We start from the raw sequence: 21224 nt of genomic DNA on the forward strand, positions 1-21224 counted from the left end.
TAATAAATCAATTATTTATTTTTAATTTTCAGTTCACAAAGGTATGTTTGAGATTCACAAAAAGGTTGTTTTACGCTTCTTAAAAGATTTACTTTCCACAAAGAGGACAAAAAGAGTTACTGGTGCAGCTGAACTGATGGGAGACATGTTCAGATGCAGACGTCATTTTAAGCCTCTGGGAGTTTAAAAAAATCTGCAACTTAGTCCAAATGCAGGAGGTAACCTACAGGAGTAATTATTTATGCTTCTTTGTGAAGCACACCTACATTTCATTTGTGTAGATACATGGATTGACTCACTAAACCAAGTATACCATTGTTGTCCTGTAAACTAGCAGCAAAATGTGTTGATAGACGGTGCTGTAAAATACTCTGCGCTGTACGTTTTCAATCATAATATTCTTGGAAAATGGCAGACTCGCACATATCAGTCACTCAGTTGCCATTCGGACTATGGATGATACCCTAACACTGAATTAACTTTCAGCAATATTGTTTTCCACAGCCTCATATACCAATCCTCGCAAAGACGGTTTATGTGTTTCAGTTATCCTGCCACTGCGTCCTTTCATAGCACATATTACCCTGTGAAACCATGACTCACCAGAACAAACATCCCAAAGTTTTTTCTTGCTCAGATCTTCAATTTTCACCAGATTTTAAACTCTCAGTACAAGCACTAACTACCTGCTTATTGTACAAGCGGACCTATCCATGTCCCAGGAAAGTAAACGTTTGCCTGGTTGCCCTTAACTTTATTTCTAAATAAAATGTGTTTTGGTTAAGTGATCATCTGTGCCTCTTTACTTTTATCCAGCAGCAAATAAAATGTATCTTCATCACACTGTCCTCCCGGAATTCTATCTTGTGAGCTAAGAATGAATCTGCCCTTGAGTGGATATTATGCCTCTATAACAAATAAATGTGTTTTCTCTCTTACATGGAAAATGTTTGCCTAAGGTGGTTTAAACAAAACCACTTAAAATATTTTGTCAGATATACTGTATATTATATATACTTTATACTGTACTATATGTGTTTTCAGATATACTGTAATCTGTTGGTGCTGCTTCTGCTCTCCAATTTTCCACCAGACAACATCATTGGATTGACCCAGATGTGCAACACATTTAGTTTAATATCCTTCAGGTCGCACTTTATAGTCAAGAAAAGCTCTGACAAAAAGGTACTACTTTTAGTTTTGAACGAGCATTAACATGAACATCTACTGTTAGACTGATATCCTGGCTTTCTTCAATCCTCAATGTGATGGCACCAGAAACAACTTTTATAGGTCTGTAAGAGAGTTTTTTGAACCCTGTACTATGTGTGCAACTACACAATATACATATGGCACATTGTCCTAAAGTAGGAGCAGATATATGACAATACAACAAATGCCTTTACCGTGCATGTTTTTTTTCAAGCAGCCTTTATCATGCATGGGAAGTCTATCTAAGATATATATATTTGTATTCACTGAAACAAAACAAAGGTGACAGGGACGTTATAGTTAGGCTCAGATTTCACTCGTTAAGCATTGAAATTCAGCAGTTATAGTTACCTGAGCTAATATATTTTATGCCCCCGCAATGCACTGCTTATTACCTCACATATTACATCACTCATGACATGGTCACTGATGTCATCTCAAATGACATCACTCATGCTGAGCCGAGGAGAGCAGAGGGGAGAGCAGTGAACCTATTAGCACCACTGGGGAGAGGAACACAACTTACAATCACAAAGGAGGGGCGAGGGTTAAAATAAGTTTAGACTCTGCCACCCGAACCCCCAGAGGAACACAACTCCCATCTCTCTCTGCCACCGCTTCCTGTTTCTAGTCAGCTGAGCCAAGGGGAGCCAAGGGGAGCCGAGGGGAGAGCCATGTACCTCTAGGCACCGCTGGGGAGAGGACCACAACTCCCATCTCCCCCTGCCACCGCTTCCTGTTTCCGGTTTCCTGGCGGCTGACAGCGCGTTGCGCATCCGCAGCGCGGGACGTGCATGGGGACGCGCCCGGGCCAAGGACGGGCCCGTCCACGTCCGGAGGCTTGGCTGGGCCACCCCTCTAACCTCCGATACCTGCGCAGCCTGGCTCCTGGATCAGGATGGGTAAGAAAAAGTTAACAACTACTTCCACCCCTGGGTTAACCATATCCACCATGGTCTCCTTCCTAACTAAAGCCACAAACGCAATTTCCTGGGAGATCACCCTGAGAGAGTGTAGATTTTCCTTGAGGGATGGCACCATGATCCTAACGATGGGTCAGAAGACTTCCCTACCGCCACAGTCATTGAGCCTAATGCATACACTTTTAGTCAGGGTGTCATTGGATGTAGTAATTCGCTATTGAGTACAACGGCACCCAATAATGACATTATCCCTCCCACTAACAAAGCCATTGCAGATAAGCATGCCTCATCACGGTCTACAAATGGCAAGAGGAAGAAAGGACCCAACAAAGAACCTCCCTCCTCCAAACCAAACAAACCTAGGAAATCGTACCCTTAACAACTCAGCGCTGAGCATGGTGCGGACAATCCCAAACTGCTGCGGTACCAGGTTCCTTTAGAGGTCATTTACGCTAGACTATCTCTTATGATAAACCCCACATTGCTACGATTCGACAATATTGAACAGAAACTCGATAGTTATTAAATACAAGTAGAGTCTCCACACAGCCATGTCACTTTAATAATTACTTTCCACACTCCACGATCACCATGAAAAATCCTCCCACTGCAAGTACCTTCAAGCCCAGACTGGATGGTCCTCAGCTGCGGTTACCTCTGGATTTGTTTTGACATCCGGAATACAGTCAGGCGGGAAGTCCAGACATTATCGGCAAATCCAATAAACGAGCCAGTCTCAACCCCTTCATTACTACCTGCCCCCGCATGCGAGAACAGACAAGTCATTATTGAGCCACCAGAGTGCTCCGGTGACATCACCCAAATTCACACAAATCAAACCCACTATGATTTTGTGTTGAATCATAGGGGACTTAGACACCAAGGCCCCGATGTAGGAAATTCTAATTTACCACTTCTAAAATACCGAATCATACCGATTCGGTATTTAAGAAGTGGTAAATTAGAAGGGGGGAAATGTAGGTATTTCAGATTCGGTAAAAAAAAAAAAGAATTGTTAAGATTCGGTATTTACCGATTCTGTAAATACCGAATCGGTAAAGCCCATTGATTCCTATGGGCATTGCAGCCCATAGGAATCAATGGTCATTACCGAATCAAGGGTGCAGGGGGTGTCACTTTGACACCCTATTGCACCCCAATTCCGGACTTGTGTGCCATGTGGCACACATGTGTCACATTGCACAGGTGTGCATGCACAGATGTGCATGCACACCTGTATTCGGTATTTTACCACCCAATTGGATTGGGTGGTAAAATACTGATTCTTAAAGCCCTGTGGCACTCTGACATGTGCCAGCTACATCTGCATTTACAGAATCGGTATTTTACAGAGTCTGTATCTACCCATTCGGTAATTTTACTGAATCGGTAAATTCAGAATCTGTAAAATACCAATTCTGTAGATGCATGCCCTACATCTCAAAACCGGAATACCGGTCGGAAACCGCCGAATTCGGACGTTTCCGACCGGTATTAGGGCACCTACATCGGGCCCCAAATCCTTAAACTTCCGCCAGCTGCTGGCCAACTTGTTTTAATTCTGGTAAATGTTCCTGTACTTAGACCATCACAAAGAAAATCTGCCACCCAGCTCACGGCTAAAGCGCGCTACTGGTTAACTAATCATACCAGGCCAGGACATCTAATTCAGAATCACATATTAATGGCACTGGGAACTCTGTGGGTTGGCCCATCCCCAAAAACACATGCGGGCGATTGCGTTGTTTTAAACTTCGATAGCCTTCAACTTGTAAGAGATTTACTCTTGCAACCTTTATCTACCTCTAAATTAATGACCAAGACCTTTTCAGCATCTCTTGATTTTTTCTACTAAGTACACACACCTTACTATGAAAAGGTCCCAGCCATAGCTCCAGATTGTTTCATACCTGCAAATAGGCCCCCGTTGAACAATCTTGAGCTCCTTGGTACTACCAACCAATTTGCCCCACTATCAGGTCTGGATTCTTGCGATTGACATGCGGTCAATAACCAGAAATCCCAGATGTCACGCGAATAGAGATCGAAGGGGCTGAGGTAAATGGTGCCATATGGTCCTCACAGGGGGAAACAGAACACCAGAGTTGTACGGACCTACATCTCGTAGATCCTGTTCATCAGGTTAATATGGTTCATACTTTGAATGTACAGAACTCAGTTTAAGAACAAAAAATAGGAGGGAGAGGGAGGTTAAACCAGACCAGGTCGGCCTCCAGTCAGTATACGCAATACAGGAACCCACTGTGAAGGGTTCAGAGACCTGGTTGGTGTTTTCTGGTTACTGCTTATTAAGTCAGTGTGTACCAAGATGTGAGAAAGAAAAATTTCTTTCTAGAGTCCCCTCACTCACCGGGGTTGCCCCACGGTGACATGCTTCATCATTGGGGCCATCCCAGTTCTCTACGAAAAGGGGCGTGCTACGACAAAACGACTACGCAGGAGCACTTGTTTGTGAGATGACTATGTGTGGTGTAAGTGTGGTGAAGGTGGAGTGGGTGTGTAATTAAAAATACCGTGCTAGTGGGCCTCAACAATTTATTTAGCTCCTAGTGTGGTATAAATTAAAAAGGGGTAACACTGTATTCTAACTTTAAAGTTGAGCTAGATCAGTGTTATGGTCGACATGTTTCAAGCTCCCCCAAGCTTTTCATCAGGACCATACAGGGTCCAGCCCTGTATTTCCACTCCTATATTCTATTGAATAGGTTTTTTTTTTTTTTAAATACTAGATTTTATGCTCTACGCAGTTAATAATAAAACATGCGTGTTTCATATACATACGGTTTGTATTTTACTCGTATTGATATATGAGTGTTAAGTTACACTTCATGGTCTTAGGCGAGGGCAGGATCGCCTCGTGGAAACATTGTTCCTATCGGCAAACCCGCTCGGTACTACCTGTTCACTCCTCACCCGACTGCATACTCTATTGATATATGAGTGTTAAGTTACACTTCATGGTCTTAGGCGATTGGGTTGAACAACTTACCATATGCATACATGTAACCTGCATAATATAATGCCCTTAACACATTAGGGGATACACCCCCTTATAACACCTGAGACGCCTGTAAATATGTAAAGTACACTTCCTGGTATCGAAATTGTAATTACTGTAAATATGTGTCAGTCATATAACATATTTTGTCAAATGTCAAACTTTGTTTTATATTTTTTGCACTGAGCACTTTTATTTATCGCCATATTTAAACCGTGGTAGGAACCTTGTATATTCACACTACAAGATGGCCGCCACTAAATTGATTTTGTACCATTGTTGATGTCTATGACTCCTGAAAGGGGGGACTGTTTAAAATGGAGAAAATGTTTGGACACTGACGACACTGACGAAGCCTTGTGCGAAACGCGTCTGTCGGGGGTGCTGGGGGTTTGGAAATAAAATAACTTAAGAAACTACGACATTGGAGTGGTGGCCGTTTTTTCCTGGAACCAATTCTTGGGAACGTGTAACGATAGATAGATAGATAGATAGATAGATAGATAGATAGATAGATAGATAGATAGATAGATAGATAGATAGATAGATAGATAGATAGATAGATAGATAGATAGATAGATAGATACATTTTTTTGGAGGGGGGACCCCAGCACCCGTTCTTTTTAATAAGCCCCCCTTTTTTTCTTACCCATGTGTGGCTGATACCTCTTTCCTGAAAAATAATAAATGTGCCTCCCCAAGAGGACTTACTAAGGAATAAGAGTCTACACACCTTCTGTTGTGATAATGTATTTGCCCTTCAAGAACATTCCTCACAGGCTTCATGTTGGGCAGGTTTTACAATTCCCCTATGTATCACTAATGCCTGTCGTGGTTCATTTGCATATCTAATATGTACTTCATATACATACATTCTTTACCTATTACCTTCACGTATTGTTCAATGGTGTTCCAAGTTCTAACACCAGGTGTTGCCAGTTCCCCTACTAATACTGTTTGCTGGACAATAGTGCATTGGCTCGTTTAGTAATGCCTTTCTAATTTAATTATTGTCTTGAGATCACTACCTCGTTTAGCAACACATATTGTACTCGCATCAATGGGCTCACAAACCCTAGCCGAATTGTGGTTCCTTGGGAAGTAGGTTGTTTGCACTGGAGGCTGTACATCACTTGAATGACTCGTCAACATCGGGTTTCAAGGTTTGCTGTGTGACAAAGCGATTCCCATTTAGGTTGAAGGCTCTGTCGAGATACATAAGTATTTTTGCAGTGATGAGGTTTGTTCGACTTCAGAAGGCTGGCCAGATATTTAAGTGATGTCCCAGCTGAGCACTGCACAGCCATCAGAAACGCTGCCCTAGAGCACAATTCTTAACAACCAACTTTGTTATATATGTTTCGACTTTCGGAGTTTGCCAGCAAACACTCCATCAGCCAGGCCAGAATCTGTAGTCACATTTTTGAATGAAAAAAGTCGAAGAACATGTTGCATGCCATTCATCAATACTGATAAGACTTCAGTGGCGTTTAGTCACCAATGCTCTACTTTTACAGTACTGACTGCTAACTGCTACTTTAGGAACAGTATACATTTATACAATTATGATCAAGTAATCATATGCTGGTTAATCAGAAAGACTGAAGTAAAATTTCTTGACATAGGAATCCAACTGTGGCTGAAATACTAGATATCAACAAGATTTTGGAGACGCTTACATCATTCAAGTCTTAAAATGTTGACAACATTCCAAAGATGAAATTAGCAGCAGTAACAAGCTAAGTTTTCAAAGTTAAAGAAAGCCTTTTCAAAACAACCTTCAAGAAGTAATTCTAGGAATACATGTTTGCTGTGTGACTTGGCAAACTATAGAGGCACGAGCAAAGCACGTCCTGCATTGAACACAGTGTGTTTTAACTCAAGAGAATTTTGACATTTGGCAAATGTGTGTTGAGAATAGTAAGAGCAAGATTTCAATACTAGAAGTCAATATGATCTTGTCAGTGAGTCACGAGGAACGATAGAGCCAAGACAGGACAATGACTCCAATGAAAAAGTGATACATTACCAACAAGACGATATGCATGAGCGCAAAAAAGTTGAGGGAGAGGGTGAAAGCTTTGAGGAAAGTATGCCATATAAGAAGAGTTTGTTCTAGGAATTGATGCGAAGCAGTATTCGCCACCCAATTGTGATTTAATAATTCATCGTTTAGGTGTGGAAGTTTCTGTGCCGGATGATAATTTTTGCAAACATTGGACAAACAAAACAGAACAAAATTATATTACACAGCATACAGTTCGTGTTAATTAAATCAATATGTTATGTTACTTTATCTTTACCATTTCTTTCTAAGGAAGAAGAATCATTGGCAAAGTTTACCCTGCTAATAAATGTCAACAATTGTGCAGCTGGTGGAACCAGGACAATATGGTGACCACTTTCAACTCAAATGCTAAGAATCGGGTATATGGTTTATCAGATTCTGATGCACCAGCATATTGATGTGTGGTGTTACCATTTTAGACGTTTGTAGGAAGCATTTAAAGTTGTGTTTTGAAGGAAGCTTGAAAAATTTTAAAGGATTTTCACAAATAATCTATTGAAGAAGAGCACCATTACAATAAGACATCCGTTGAGAAACGTGCCAGTAAAGGAGAGAAAGGATCTGGCTAAAATATTTGAGGCATTAAATGAAGATGAAATGATCGAACCAGTTGATGCCTCAGAAATGGTTTCGCCCATAGTCTTAGTGTGAACAAATCATAAACTTTCAACTACGTGTTGACCTTTACAGGATCAACCAACAGGCTGCATCCTCTTCCACGCATTCAGGACATGACGATGCCCTCGTTGGAAGAAGCAACGAATTTTAGTATGTTATAGTTATAATCAGTGCACCATCAAACTGAAATGACAACTAAATCTCAGCACATTAAACTTTTTATTACATTAATAAGAGGTAATCGATATACAAGAATGACGATTGGGCTGGACCATGCAGCCTCAGAATTTCAAAAACTAATGTATACATTCTTTGGAAATATTGACATAAGTGTGGCAATTTGACTTTTGCAGACGGTACCTGAGCATAATAAAAGGCTTGAAAAGCCACTTTGAATTTTAGAACAGAAAGCTATGAAGGTACAACTGTATAAAACACATTAATTTCTACAGTTATACTATTTAGGCAATAAAATTACAAGTGAGGGATTTTTTCAAAGAAAGATTTATTACGAGTAACTAAATCAATTTGTAAAGAAAGGAAGAAAAATCGGTTGAGGCACTTGTAGACATATGGAAGTTGTTTTCAAAGGCTGTCAACAACTTCCCCAAGACTGCTGCTCCTTTAAATGTTCCTTAAAAAGGTGCAGAAGTTGAATGATCAAGAAAAACACTTTTTTTCAGCCCAAAGCATCTATTATTAAACCAAAACCATATTGATGGCAGAAGACAGTTGCTCTGGTTTTGATGCAGTGTTCAGTCAGATTATGGTAGCTAAGGAATGCATTGTGGCTTTTCCATCCAGATCCCTTACCGATAATTATTCAAGATATTCTACCATCAAGAGAGAAGTTTCAACTTATTGATGAAGTGGTGAGAACTTTAAGAGTTATTTGGTGAGAAAAGGCTTATGTATAAGAACAGGTGAAAAAACTCTGACAGCATTGTTGGATGGTAAAACACTGTATGCCCTTTCAAGATTAATCATGATTCTGTCTACATTTTACAAGTTTCATTTGCTTAATGTTTCAAGGTCAGTCAATGTGAGAGCAGACTGTTTACCCAGATTACCAACAAAAAATGCAAGGGAGGAAGAGCATCACAAAGCAGAAGAGTGTGCAACAGCCACAGTTAACCCCTTCCATGCTGATGACGAACCCCAGCCGTCATGCACTACGGTGCTCGTGTGCTGATGACGGCTGGGGTTCGTCACGGCCCGCCCCTGTTCGTGCTGTTTACAGCACACCAGGGGAATCGCGGCCGCATGGAAAGGGTTAAAGAGTACAAAGGTGAAGTATGTCATATCTGAAGAGACATGATTTGAAGAAATAGAAATGGATACTATTCTCTAAAAGATAATTAGTCACGAGGGGCGGGCCTACGGAGAAACACCTGATACTTAATTTACAGGTCTTCGGGTAAGTCAACAGTAAGGTAACTGTACGAGAATTTGTTGTGAAGGGACATAACTTTGTTCCGCCCTCTACTTTACACAGTCAGATTTAGGGTAAGCACATATTGTACATCTGGGTAGAACAGCCACACAGAAAGTGGTTAGGCAGTTATATAGTGGCCATATGTAGATTCGTAAAAAGTAGTATGCAATATCTTAATTTTGACCAGTAGCTGCAAGAGTTAATTTTTTTATGGATCAGCTCTTTCTACTGAAGAATGCTGCAAGTAAACATACTCCCATCTACATACAGAGGCCAGCAGGAGCATGCTGCTTTGCCATTCAACTATCAAAAACTACTAAATCCCACCCCTTCCACTAACACAAGTTCAGAAGCCAGTTATAATCATATAATGAGCATAGCGTAAAAGGTGCTAGAATTTTAGAAGGTAAGGACACACAACCCATCCCATTGCTAACTCCCTTTTCTGCTGAATGCCCTTTTGAGACTCAAGCTTTTGACTGCTGCTTCGTGCTCCACAGTATGAAGTAGAACTCTGAGATCTAGGGGCCTCTAATTTCTCCTAATAGGTCACTTGCCATATCCATGGACACTGATATTTTCCCCATGCCCAGTGGCTCCTTCAACCTGTAAAAAACCTTTTCAGTGGTCTGACGGTCTCTGCCCCATGGCACTGTGAAAGCCTGTTTCGCTAGGCATAAAGCCAGCATCATCTGCCTGCTCGAACGGCACAGATACATCTGCTTGTTTGAACGATCCAACAGCAAATACTAGGGAAATATGGGTACATCCAGGTCAAAAATACAAAGGTTGGTCCTTAGAATTTTTGGGATCTCCTCCCAATCGCTCTTGAGTTTTCAAAAGTGTCACAGTAAGTGTAGCGATGTGTCAGTTTCCTCACACTCATGCCAGCAGTGCTCCGATGCATGTAGGTCCCATTCATGCAACTTGGCAGGTGTATTGGATTAATATGTAGGTACTGTACTGCTGTTTCCCTGTCGTCGTGCTCTTGGATGCCTTAAGAACTCTATCCTTCCACTCCTTTCCTGTGTCTTCTGCCAAGTTCTTTCTCCCATATTCTCCTTCCCAGTCTTTTCTTGATCACAATGTGCATAAGCAGTTTATATGTCTCAGATGAGGCTTTCATCCTCAAACCTCCTACATTACCTAGCACTACATGAGATGATCCTCAGACACAGCCAGGGAGTAGTCTTGATTGCCAGTTACTGGGGTAAATGGAGAAAGAAAGGTGGAGAGACCCAGAAACACCAACACTCTGTCCCAGCCTGTAACACTGCTGCCCTTGTGATCAGAGATACGTAGACACTTCCCACGTCTTGTTCTTCGTCATCTGGATCACTTTCCAAATGAGTGTGCCTGTGATTATCTGGTCTAGAAAATATAAATCTTTCATTTACCCCACCATGTAGCGAACTAGACAGATTTTTACTATATTGTGATATCCAGATGGCCTTTCCCCTTCTCTTCCCTAAGGCACTATGCAAAGTGCCTGGCCAGTCTAGGCCTTTTACCATTCCAGATAAAGTTTTCGATTGGATGTGGTAATGGCATGGGGAGAGTTTTTAAAAGCAACAAGATCTTAGATGAAACGGTTATTTTGAATCTAACCGTGCTGTCTCTATGCCCTATAGAACACCTTTTATGTGGTTCACAGGCATTATTTTCGTACGTTGGAGGGCATGCTAGTGAATCTTCTACGAGACTCCAAGTGCAGAAGAGTGGGACTCAACACATTACAAAGGACATGGAGCCGGGGTGGGTTTGAGGTTCCCTGCCTGGAATTATATTATATGACAGCTCAATTTCAGCACACAGTTCATTGGTTAGATGATGATAACTGGGAGAAACGACTCTTAGCTGGTACATGAGGAGGGCGTCCTTTGCCAAAATTTTTGATGCTTGGCTGTGGAATTCCTACATCGCTCCCTTATATTGTACAACATATGACCATCACCTGGGAGAATGTTATCAGACTGGTTGTGCCACATGCCCCTTATGCACCGGATATGCCTCTATAGGTGGTGCAACCTTTCTCACCTTTAGCAGAGTCTATAGGAGTGCATCGCTGGAAGGACGGAGGTTGTCATTTATTGGGAGATCTCTATGTTGACCAGCATTTTATAACTCTGGAGGAGGGAATGACCTCATTTAATTTGGGGGTCCGACAATATCGCCAATACGGGAAGGTGTTGAGTGTTGTGAGGGAGGTGTGGCCGTCCTTTCTCGAAGAACCCCCTACAACTAATATATTAGTGGTGATGCTGTATATGGACCAGGGGCATCGGTTGATATCTCATCTCTACCTGGGCTTTACGTAACGACTTGCTGGTGGCGGCTCTTCCCATACAGGCAAAATGGGACGCGTTGTTGGGAGAACCCCTGACAGAGAGGGAATGGATGAAGGTCTATAAGGGTGTCCGAATGGCTAGTTCTAATGCGCGTTTTAAACTCCATCAGTACAATCTTGTGCACCAGACTCATCTAACCCCACGGACATAATATGTGATATACCCTGCCCACCTGGAGGTGTGCCCAGGTTGCGGGTCCCTAGGGACTGATTTTACCCATATGGCTTGGGTTTGTCTGTCCCTTACTTCCTACTTGGGAGACATACTTACTTCCCTTGGGGGAGCTTCGGGCTGGGAGCTCCCCATGGAGATCTGACAGTTCCTACTCGGTTTACTTCCCTCTCCGAAAAACAAGAAATTAAGTGGGAGATTTGTCCTTTTGGGTCTTGTATCGGTGAAAAGACTTATTACTATCATGTGGCTTAGTTCTACACCTCCTTCTTTTGAGGCATGGTTGTGAGATATGTGTGAATGGGCGACTACAGAGGAGGTACAAATGAAATATGCCTGGAGAGATGAAAAGCTTGAGAATGACCTTCGGGCTTGATCATACATGCTATCTGAGTTACGGGAGCCGCAGACACCGCCTCTATCTTGATACGCTGATGAAGAAGGGGAGTCTCTAAACTCAGAGGGGTGATTGCAAGGTAGCTAATAAAAGGGGAGCAATGATGGGACACTGAGATAACCAGGGCTCATTTATAACATCTCATTCTATTCGCTGCAATGCTGGTCTACCATGGATGAAGGCCGGGAAGGGAGCTGGTGGTAAAAGTTTGTTATATAATGGCATGGTGTTCTGTAGATACTTTAGATTGCTTTTCTCTCTCTCGTGTAACAAGACTCTAGTGGATCCTAGCTAATTGCGTCTAACTATAAATGAGTATTGAGACATTTATTTGCGAGAGATTTGTGTGGTCTTTGCTCTCCCTTTCGCTCTCCTCCTTGGATAGCTTGGTATTTGCTGATAAAGCAACATGTTGTATATCTTTCAATTATATTTGGATGTGTGGGAAGGAGGACGGACTCTTTTTGAAATATGTTGTCTATGTGATTCCCTAAAATGCCAATGAAAGATTTTTTTTTAAATAATCGGTTATCTTGACTGGGACCAGTCTGTCTAACCAGGGAAGTCTACTGATGTGCCATGTTTGTATTTCAACTTATAACGCTCTCAGTAATTATCAATTGCTCCTTCTCTAAGGAGAGAATAGGTTATGTACTTAGGTAGGCACTGCAAAAAGAAGCAAGCTCATAAACCTATCTTTAGTGATTTGGGACCAAGATATTCAGGATCTGGGATTTATGCACATTGATACGAAATCTTTAGACCTTCACAAAGCACTCCAACTCCCCAGTAAAGCCGGAAGTAAGCAAATGATATGCACGAGTTGGGGGTAAATCCGCAAGATCAGGAAATCATTTGCGTACATGGCAACATTTGTGTTTTTGGCCAGATTTGGACTCCCCGAATGTCCCCATACCCTGGGACCCTCTCAACCATGGCTCCAAAGACAATTCAAATAGCAGGGCAGAGAACAGAACCCCCTGCTCTTGCCCAGCTGAATGGCAGTCAGCAGCAAGATCCCCAATTGACCTTCAATCCTGTTATTGGTTCCTTATATATGCTAAAGACACATTTATTGGAAATGGGACCAAAGCCCAGGGTTTCCAGCGTCTTACTCAAAAATGTCCAGTGCAAACCACAAAATTATTTCGCTGCATATCTAGCAGTAGGGCATTGTCCCAGGGACTTATAAAAGTTACCATGTATGCATAGAATTACTTTGGTATTATGCATGTTTTTTGTTCATTGTATATAACCAGGCTGGTCCTGATCCACAAGGCCTGATAGGATTGGCCTTAACTTGTTCACTAAGATGCCAGTGAACTATTTTTTTATTGACATTCATCAAGGAGATCAGCCTGTGCTGTCCTTGTCTGACTCTGGTATGACTACGATCAAGGTCTCAACGTGGAGGATGTTCTGAAGCCATATGAGGACAAAAAGGTGAAAAGACAGCTTAGAAACGGACTTGGGTGTGGCAAAAAGACGTGTGAAAAAGTAACGTAATGATATCTAATCTATGAACACTTATTCACCTTGATCTGGCTTTGTTGAAAATATGTTTTTCTAGTTTAATGGGTTACTCTAATGCGGTTGCCTGAGCACCAGAAAAGATTTCTGCACTTTTTTGTCCGTCAAGTATGGGTCCATTAGTTTGCAGAACCCTCTGTCCGCTTTGCATAAGCAGCCATAGAAGTCGCTAAATGCATTTGCTACATCCCAGTTTCCGTTACATGTTGGTCCCGATGGGTCCCTGGTTTTTGTGACCCTTTTGACTGATCACCCTATCTCTCAATTTGCATGCTATCACATTAAACTGTTAAGTTTCCCTACTAAGGTATCACTGTCTAGTGCGGAGGAGGGCAAATTATACCTCATCCGTATCTGTATCAAATATTTTCAACCTAAGCTCTGAGTGCAATGAGCTTATAACAGATTTTACTACAGCCTGTAGTTTTGAGCCTCTCTTCCAAATGCTTTAATTGTTCTTCCAGTTCTATCCATTTATCTCTTGTATCTTTATTGATCTTGTTTAAGACCGCTATCAATGTACCCCAAATCATGGCCTTTAGTGCGTCGTACAAGGTGTTTATTCATAACTTCTTCTATGTCATTCTCAGCTATTTATTGGACACAGCAATTCTGTCCATCACCCTTGATTTGTCTATACGGAAGAAGGCCATCCTCTAGCATTCATAGTCTCTGTGGGTTCTGGATATGTAAATTCACTACAACAGGAGTGTGGTCAGAAATGGCCATTTGTCTAATCTATGGATGTGAGAAAGTGCCATCTTTCTTGCATGGTATGCCCCAACTTTTTGCTGAATTGCTGATGTGCTTTGACTGAGTGTGCCCTGGGCTCCTGCCAAGCAGGTGCCCAGGGCCTGTGTTCCTTCCCTAAAACTGTATTGAAGCTGAAACCCAATTGGCATCTCTGGCCATATGTCAGCCCCTGGTAAATGGTGCCCTAGGTACTCTGGGCATTGTGACCAGAGAAGACCCCTAAGGGCTGTAGCACTTTTTTCATTTCAAAATGATTATTTTGCTACCCTTAGGGGCCCTGCACCCGGACACCCACACCCTGCCTTGGCAGACGGAGTGTCCTGGTGCAGACGTAAACTAAGAGTCGGCATGGCACACATCCCAATGTGTGTCATGCCCACAAACCCAATGCCCTGGCATACATCAGTCACCCCTCTAGCAGGGTGCCCTATGCCAGTGGTGTGGGCACAGGTGCATGAGCCATGTGCCCCTACAGTACCCAGGGCCATTCCTGGGCACTGTAAGTGCAGTGAGGCCATTAAGAGTACATGGTGCGGGGGGAGGAGCCAAGATGGCGACCTGAACAGACGCTCGATTCCCGGCTCCGCAGGCTTGTGCGTTCCGCACCTACATCCTGATCGCTAATCCGGGTCTGAGCCGCAGCGGAACGTAGCCACGACCGCACTGATACTCTGGGTGTTCCTCCGAGGTCCCTACCTGCCAGATTCCCGGAGATATCGTCGTGCCGGGTGACGGTCTCCGTATCCAGGCTCCGAGACCAGTGTCGCTCCCTGCCGCCGTGGACCTCCAGACTGGCTACATCCCGCTGAAACCCCGGGAGCGTGGATTCCTTGTCTCGTAGCATCGTCACAGGGGGTATCGGACGGATCCTTTTTGAGGCACCCGGGAGCCCCGGTCCGTGTGATTGGCAAATGGTGGCGAAGTGTTTGTCTGTAGCGATCATCCCCCTGGCCGGCGCTGAGGCTGACCTGCGTTGTCCATTGTATGGGTCGCCCCTGGATTGCCCCCGACTTGCAGCTCGGTGGCAGTGGCCTCTTCTGTGCAGCGCTCTGGAATCGTTCGGCATACATGCCTGGACCCTGACCCTTTGGGACGGAGTTCGCCCCCTTCTTATTGTGCACCTTCCAAGACGTTCGTAATGGCGGCTGCCTTCTCTACAGCGACGACTGTGATCTCGCCTTATGCCAGCGTCCCCCTGCCCGACAGCGTACTGGAGGCTCCACTACTTGCATCCTCTCGCACTGTGGGGCGGCTATGCCCGCAGACGGAGCCGACCTGCCGGGATATCGTTGCTGCACTTGTTGAGCTCAGGGTGGAATGGCGAGCACTCGCCAGTAAGATGGGTGACCGGTTGGATGATGCAGCACAGCAGATGGAATGGGTCCGACCGGCCAATTCTCGGCACGGCACTGATTTGACTTTGTCAGTGGCGGAGGGGGATATTGAAGTGCCGAGCACTGAAGGGGAGGTGAGGATTGTCTCCCGATGCCGCGACTCCTGTGAATGGCAGCCCGGTAGCTCTACTGGGGATACATTGTTTCAGACATCTACGGGGTTCGAGACTTTGTTTGTGGGGTTGTTGCTGTTTCCCCAACTTCCATTTTTGCTACAATTGTATCCCCTTGAGCCTACTGCCTCCCAAGTACCCTTCTCCCAGCGACGGAATGGATGTCGATTTGTGTGTTTGGGGGTACTTTTCCTGCTTGCCTGCGGCTCGGCTGCTGCCTGTGGACGTCCATTTTGTCCCTACCTCTCCCTTCTTCATCGACGGTGGCCATTTTGTTTGCCGGCTTTGTATGGATCGGGCCCTCCTCGGACGCCGTGCTTGGGGGGACTGTCGCGTTCTGGCCAGGGCTGAGAAACTCCGTTTACTGACCGGGACTGACGGGCTGGCGGGGACTTGGCTTGGAACACTTATGAATATACGTTGGATTGTGCGAACTGGGATGTCTCGCCCCGCTCCATACTGTAAATGATGTTGCTACTGTTTTTTTTTACTTCACGGGGCGGGGGTGGATTGCATGGCGGAACTGACCGGGAATAATTGTATTTGGCCCTCCTCCGGCTTTCTAGGATGGTTTTCTTCCTTATTTCTTCTTTCTTCTTTCTTCTTGTTTCTTGTTTCTATATTTCGGGTATTCTAATGGGCGACAGACACACTGCAAGGGGGGGGGGGGGGGGGGGGTAGGCCGTAGCCTCTGCATGCGTGTAGGGTGGGGGGATTTATATGTCCGTTTTTTCGTTTCTATGGGCCTTGATTTTCTTCCTTTCTTTCATCTTTTTCTGTCTTATTTCCGTCCTTGGGCTATAGTTTGGCTTGTAGCTGGGTGGGTGCCTGTCTGCATTCGCCGTATTGTTTGCTTAATTATCCTGTCGTTATCTTTGCGATGCCGCTAGTCTGATTGTAACGTTCCTTTGTCTCATGGGACTCGCCTGCTGATTGCGGTCTACTTGTTCTGTAGTGGGACTGACTGGACTATGGCTCTCCTGGACCTAATTTTTGTTCATGTTTTTCTTAAAAACCTTAAAATTAACCTCACTCTTCCTGCATATCGGCAGTACAGCATGGTCTAGTGTAACTCCAATTGATTGCTTAATAGAATCGCCCTACTGCCGATGTACCGTATTGCTTGCAACAGTGCTCACAGTTTCGTGGCCAGCCAGGTGGTTGTAGGCCCGTATTTGTTTGCTGTTTATGCACAATAAAGGTTTCCAAAAAAAAAAAAAAAAAAAGAGTACATGGTGCTGGGAGGTTGTCATTACGAACGCCACAGCACCATAATGGCTACACTGAAGACTTACAAGTTTGATATCAAACTTCTCAGCACATTAAACCCACACTGATGCCAGTGTGGGATTTAATGTAAAATGCACTACAGAGGGCATCTTAGAGATGCCCCCTGAAACCTAACCTCCAATCCACGTCTGGTCTGAGAGGCTGCCTAGGCTACCACACAGCAGATATGTTGCTTGATCCCTGGGTGGAGAGCCCCCGCTCTCCTGGGCCTGCAACAATGCACATCCTGGGCGAGGTGCTAGGCCTTCTCCCCAAGGATGGGCAGGGGAGTAGCTTCAAAGGCATACTGCCTTTGTGAGCTTCTCCAGACCAATTGCTGTACTCAGCAACTGGCCCCCACCAGTTCTGACGCCCACTCTGGCGGGAAGACTGACGGGAAACCCTATGTGAGGAAAGGGGGTGTGCCAGCCTGTGTCAACTCCACCCCTCTGGTGGGAGAGGCGAGGTGAAGCACAACTCCGGGCTCCGGCCATCTTGAAGATGGGGAGCCCTGCCCAATCAGAGATAGGCTCCTGCCCCCCTCTGACAGGAGAGGAGCAGGATAGGGGTGTACTCACTCCAGGACAGGGACCTATTGGCCCCTGCCCTTCCCCTACCTATAACGCCCCTAAATGTAGTATTTAGGGGCACCCTGAACCTTCCTTCCTCAGATCCAGATTACGAAACAAGAAAGAAGACCAACAAGACGACGACCTGCCATGCAGCTGCTAACAAGAGGACGACGCCAACTGACTGGGCCCCAGCCCTGCAGGCCTGTTGATAATTGAACTTGCTCCTGCCAAATCCTGGCGTCTCCTGCGGACAGCAACCTCAAGAACCCTGCCCTTGACCCTCTTATAGACTGGGGCTCCCATGAGCAGTGGCTCTGGCCAAACAGCAATACCCCTGGTGCCAGCAAGGAACCGCGAATCCAGCCCACTCTGCACACGCCGAGCCCGGCCTGTGGCCAAGTGGACAAAGACCCTGAGGACGTCACCCCGGCAATTCTGACCTGAAATACAGTGCCCAAGCACCCTTCTCGACGACCCAGACGACTCCTGCAGACCCAGACCCAGGGACCCCTCCTACCGCGATCAGCAGAGGGTAGGATTTCCCGACGTCCAAAGACACCCCTGCACCCGGCACCCCCGCCTCCTGTGCCCAACTCCGGGGTGCCTACCTACCCTTCAAGATCCCAACTTACCCCTCAAAGTGTTGGTCGCTCCACAAGATCCACCCTCCCCGGGCCTGCAGCCTTTGCTTCCTTTTCAAGATCTCCATTGAATAACACTGAGCCCCTAACGGCTCAAAAGCACCCAGCTGCCTGAGTGCCCCTGGCAGTGCCACCTGTGTCCTATCCTACTTCCCCATTTGCCTTGAGCAAGTGACCAGGCGCCCAGCTCCCACAGCCGCGTGGCCTGCTAGCCAGCAACCAAAAGGTCCCCTGCCTCTCATTGGATAACATTGGGCCTAACTACCTCTGCACCCGGCTGCCCCTGTGCCGCTGAGGGTGTACCAACTGTACCTACCTGACCCTGGAATACCCCTAAGTCTATGCCCAGAACCTTCACTCTGCCAGTCGAGTTCTTACCTAAAAGCTGATAACTCACCTTTCTTCCATAGGCTAACATTGACCGGTTTCACGTGGAATTTCTTCCAAGTGTGGAGTTTTGGAACTTTAAAATATTCACCTAAAATCAGCCGAACAACGAATTCTGATTTACTCACCTGTTATTAGGAGAGACCTCAGTGCTGCACCTTTTAGCCCAGCACAAACCCTGAAAAATAATTTTAACCGAACTTACCAGTAACGTGAATTCTCTAGTGAAGTAGTGTGGCTCACTGGTTAGAGGCGGCAGACCCGAGAGCAGAGGACGGCCCGGGACCAGGGTTCGATTCCCGGCGCGGCAGGTTTCTGGACCAGGGTCAGCGGACTCGATAATTCTCTCGCCTCGGTGCCCACTCTGATCAGCGATCACACTCGGCAACTCTGGGCATTAGCTTGCCTCATCTTCACTAACGGCCCCACCAGACCGCCGGGGATGCCTGGTCTCACCCTGGAGATACCCATTAAGGGACCATCTCTCAGGGAAGCCAGGAAGGGTTTCGCAGCGGTCGAAGCGCCTTGGGACCCTACGGGTAAGTAGTGCGCTATATAAATGCCTATACATTTACATTTACATTCTTCCATAGGAAACCTTTGACTGTTTTTCTGTGAAATTTCTTGTGTCGATTTTTGCAAACTACAAATATTCTTTCAAAATCGTACCAACTACCAAAACGTAATTACTTACGTGTTTCAGATAGAGGTCCCAGTGCTGAACCTAGGACTCCAGTACTGGATTACAAAAGTAACATGAACATACTTTACCTGCAAATTGAATTTCCTTCCATAGGATAACATTAGTAATTTAACTAAAAAAAAGTTTCTAAGTGTCAACTTTTAAAATACAATATTATTCCTTAAAAATCACTACTGTAACCACAACGCTTTTACTTAACTGTTTACAGCTTATGTCCCGGGACTGAATCTAGGACCCAGTCCTGTGGTTAGAAAAGTAATCTACAAAGTAGCTAATTGCATTCAACTAGAAATTCCCATTGAGCTCAATGTTGCATTGTGTTTGAAATTGTGTTGCCTATTGCAACAGACTGTAACTATTGCATTCAAAAAGTCTACTGCTTATTTGAAAAGTATTTAACTAAAGTAACTCATCCTGAGAAAGCATATTTTGATACCTTGTTGGTTCTAAAATAAAACAACTATATCTTTTGATACAAAACAATTGGCCTAGTGTCAGTTCTTGAGTGTGTGAGACCATTTGCTGACTGAGTGTGTACAACAAATGCTTTACACTGTCCTCTGATACTGCCTTACTGCTCGACCAAGCTACCACTTTAGAGAGTAAGGTTATATCTAACTTCAGCTTCTGCCAAACCTCTGGGGACTCTATACACACTGTACCTTACTTTGGTCCAGTATATATAGAGCCACTTTCCTACAATAAATGTTTACATCTCGATTTTGTGTCTGAGTTACTAGGAAATGGTTTAGTCTCGGTATGTACTATGTGATGCCTTAAAGTATTATAGTCTAATGTGTTTGGGTGTTGCAAGCGCCATATATCCTTCAAGCAAACTTTGCGGCGACAGTCCCTAGCTTCTCTGGATAGTGCACTTGTTTGATCTGTTTTCTGGGTGGCCATGTCTTGTTTGCTGTCTATAACCATGTTGAGACACCCTCCAAAAATGACCTCCCTGCCAGATGTATGAAGAATATGAGTAATCGTCTTTGTGGTATCCTGGTTCCTAGCTCCCTGGTAACGGGATGCCACAGATTCTGGAATAGAGAATGTGGTTGGCGGCAATTGAAGGGAGTTACCGAAGTGGTTAGATATACCGGCTTGCTCCCCAAATGAAGTAACTGCTTACCTGCACACCAGAGCGGAAATTGTTCTTACAAAGTGGGGACGAATGGAACCGGAAGCTGCACAGTTGTGCTGTATCTGAATAAATTATTGTGGAGCCATTACAGACCAGTGAAACGTTAAGCTTCTGGGGTGGAGAGCAAGCAGAGAGAAGAGGCCAGCGTGTTGTGCTCGTGAATTCGAGTCTCTGGGGTGTTCCTATGGAGTTCCAGTCTCTTTCTGGTGGAGTTCCTATGGATTTGGTGAACCAGTACAGACGTATGTTCAGAGCGAGAGTTGCTGCGAATTCTTGACGTGCAAGCAGGGTCGCACGAAGGAGAGGGGCTCGAGAAGGAGTGACGTAACAGTTGTGAGCCAGGGCGTCGTTGGTCAATATTTTGACTACAGGCGTCCTGCACAGCAATGTGAGACACGTCACAACGCACCTACGCCATTTTGCTCAAAGCAAGTCTAAGTTTGCTATGTTTACGCGACGTGTTCCCTACATGCCGAAAAACAGCGGAGTGGAAAATCGGATCTATATTGCGCATTTCTGTGATGTGCATA

At 44.8% G+C, this 21224-nt stretch overlaps 1 protein-coding gene across 2 annotated transcripts in view; it reads right to left on the minus strand.

The window, feature by feature from the left end:
- TYK2 (tyrosine kinase 2) overlaps nucleotides 1–21224 on the minus strand; it is an 841948-nt gene that overhangs the window by 350206 nt on the left and 470518 nt on the right. The gene's annotated exons all lie outside the window — the stretch shown is intronic.

This window comes from Lissotriton vulgaris, chromosome 1_1 (genome assembly GCF_964263255.1).
Source record: "Lissotriton vulgaris chromosome 1_1, aLisVul1.2, whole genome shotgun sequence".
NCBI classification, from domain to species: domain Eukaryota; kingdom Metazoa; phylum Chordata; class Amphibia; order Caudata; family Salamandridae; genus Lissotriton; species Lissotriton vulgaris.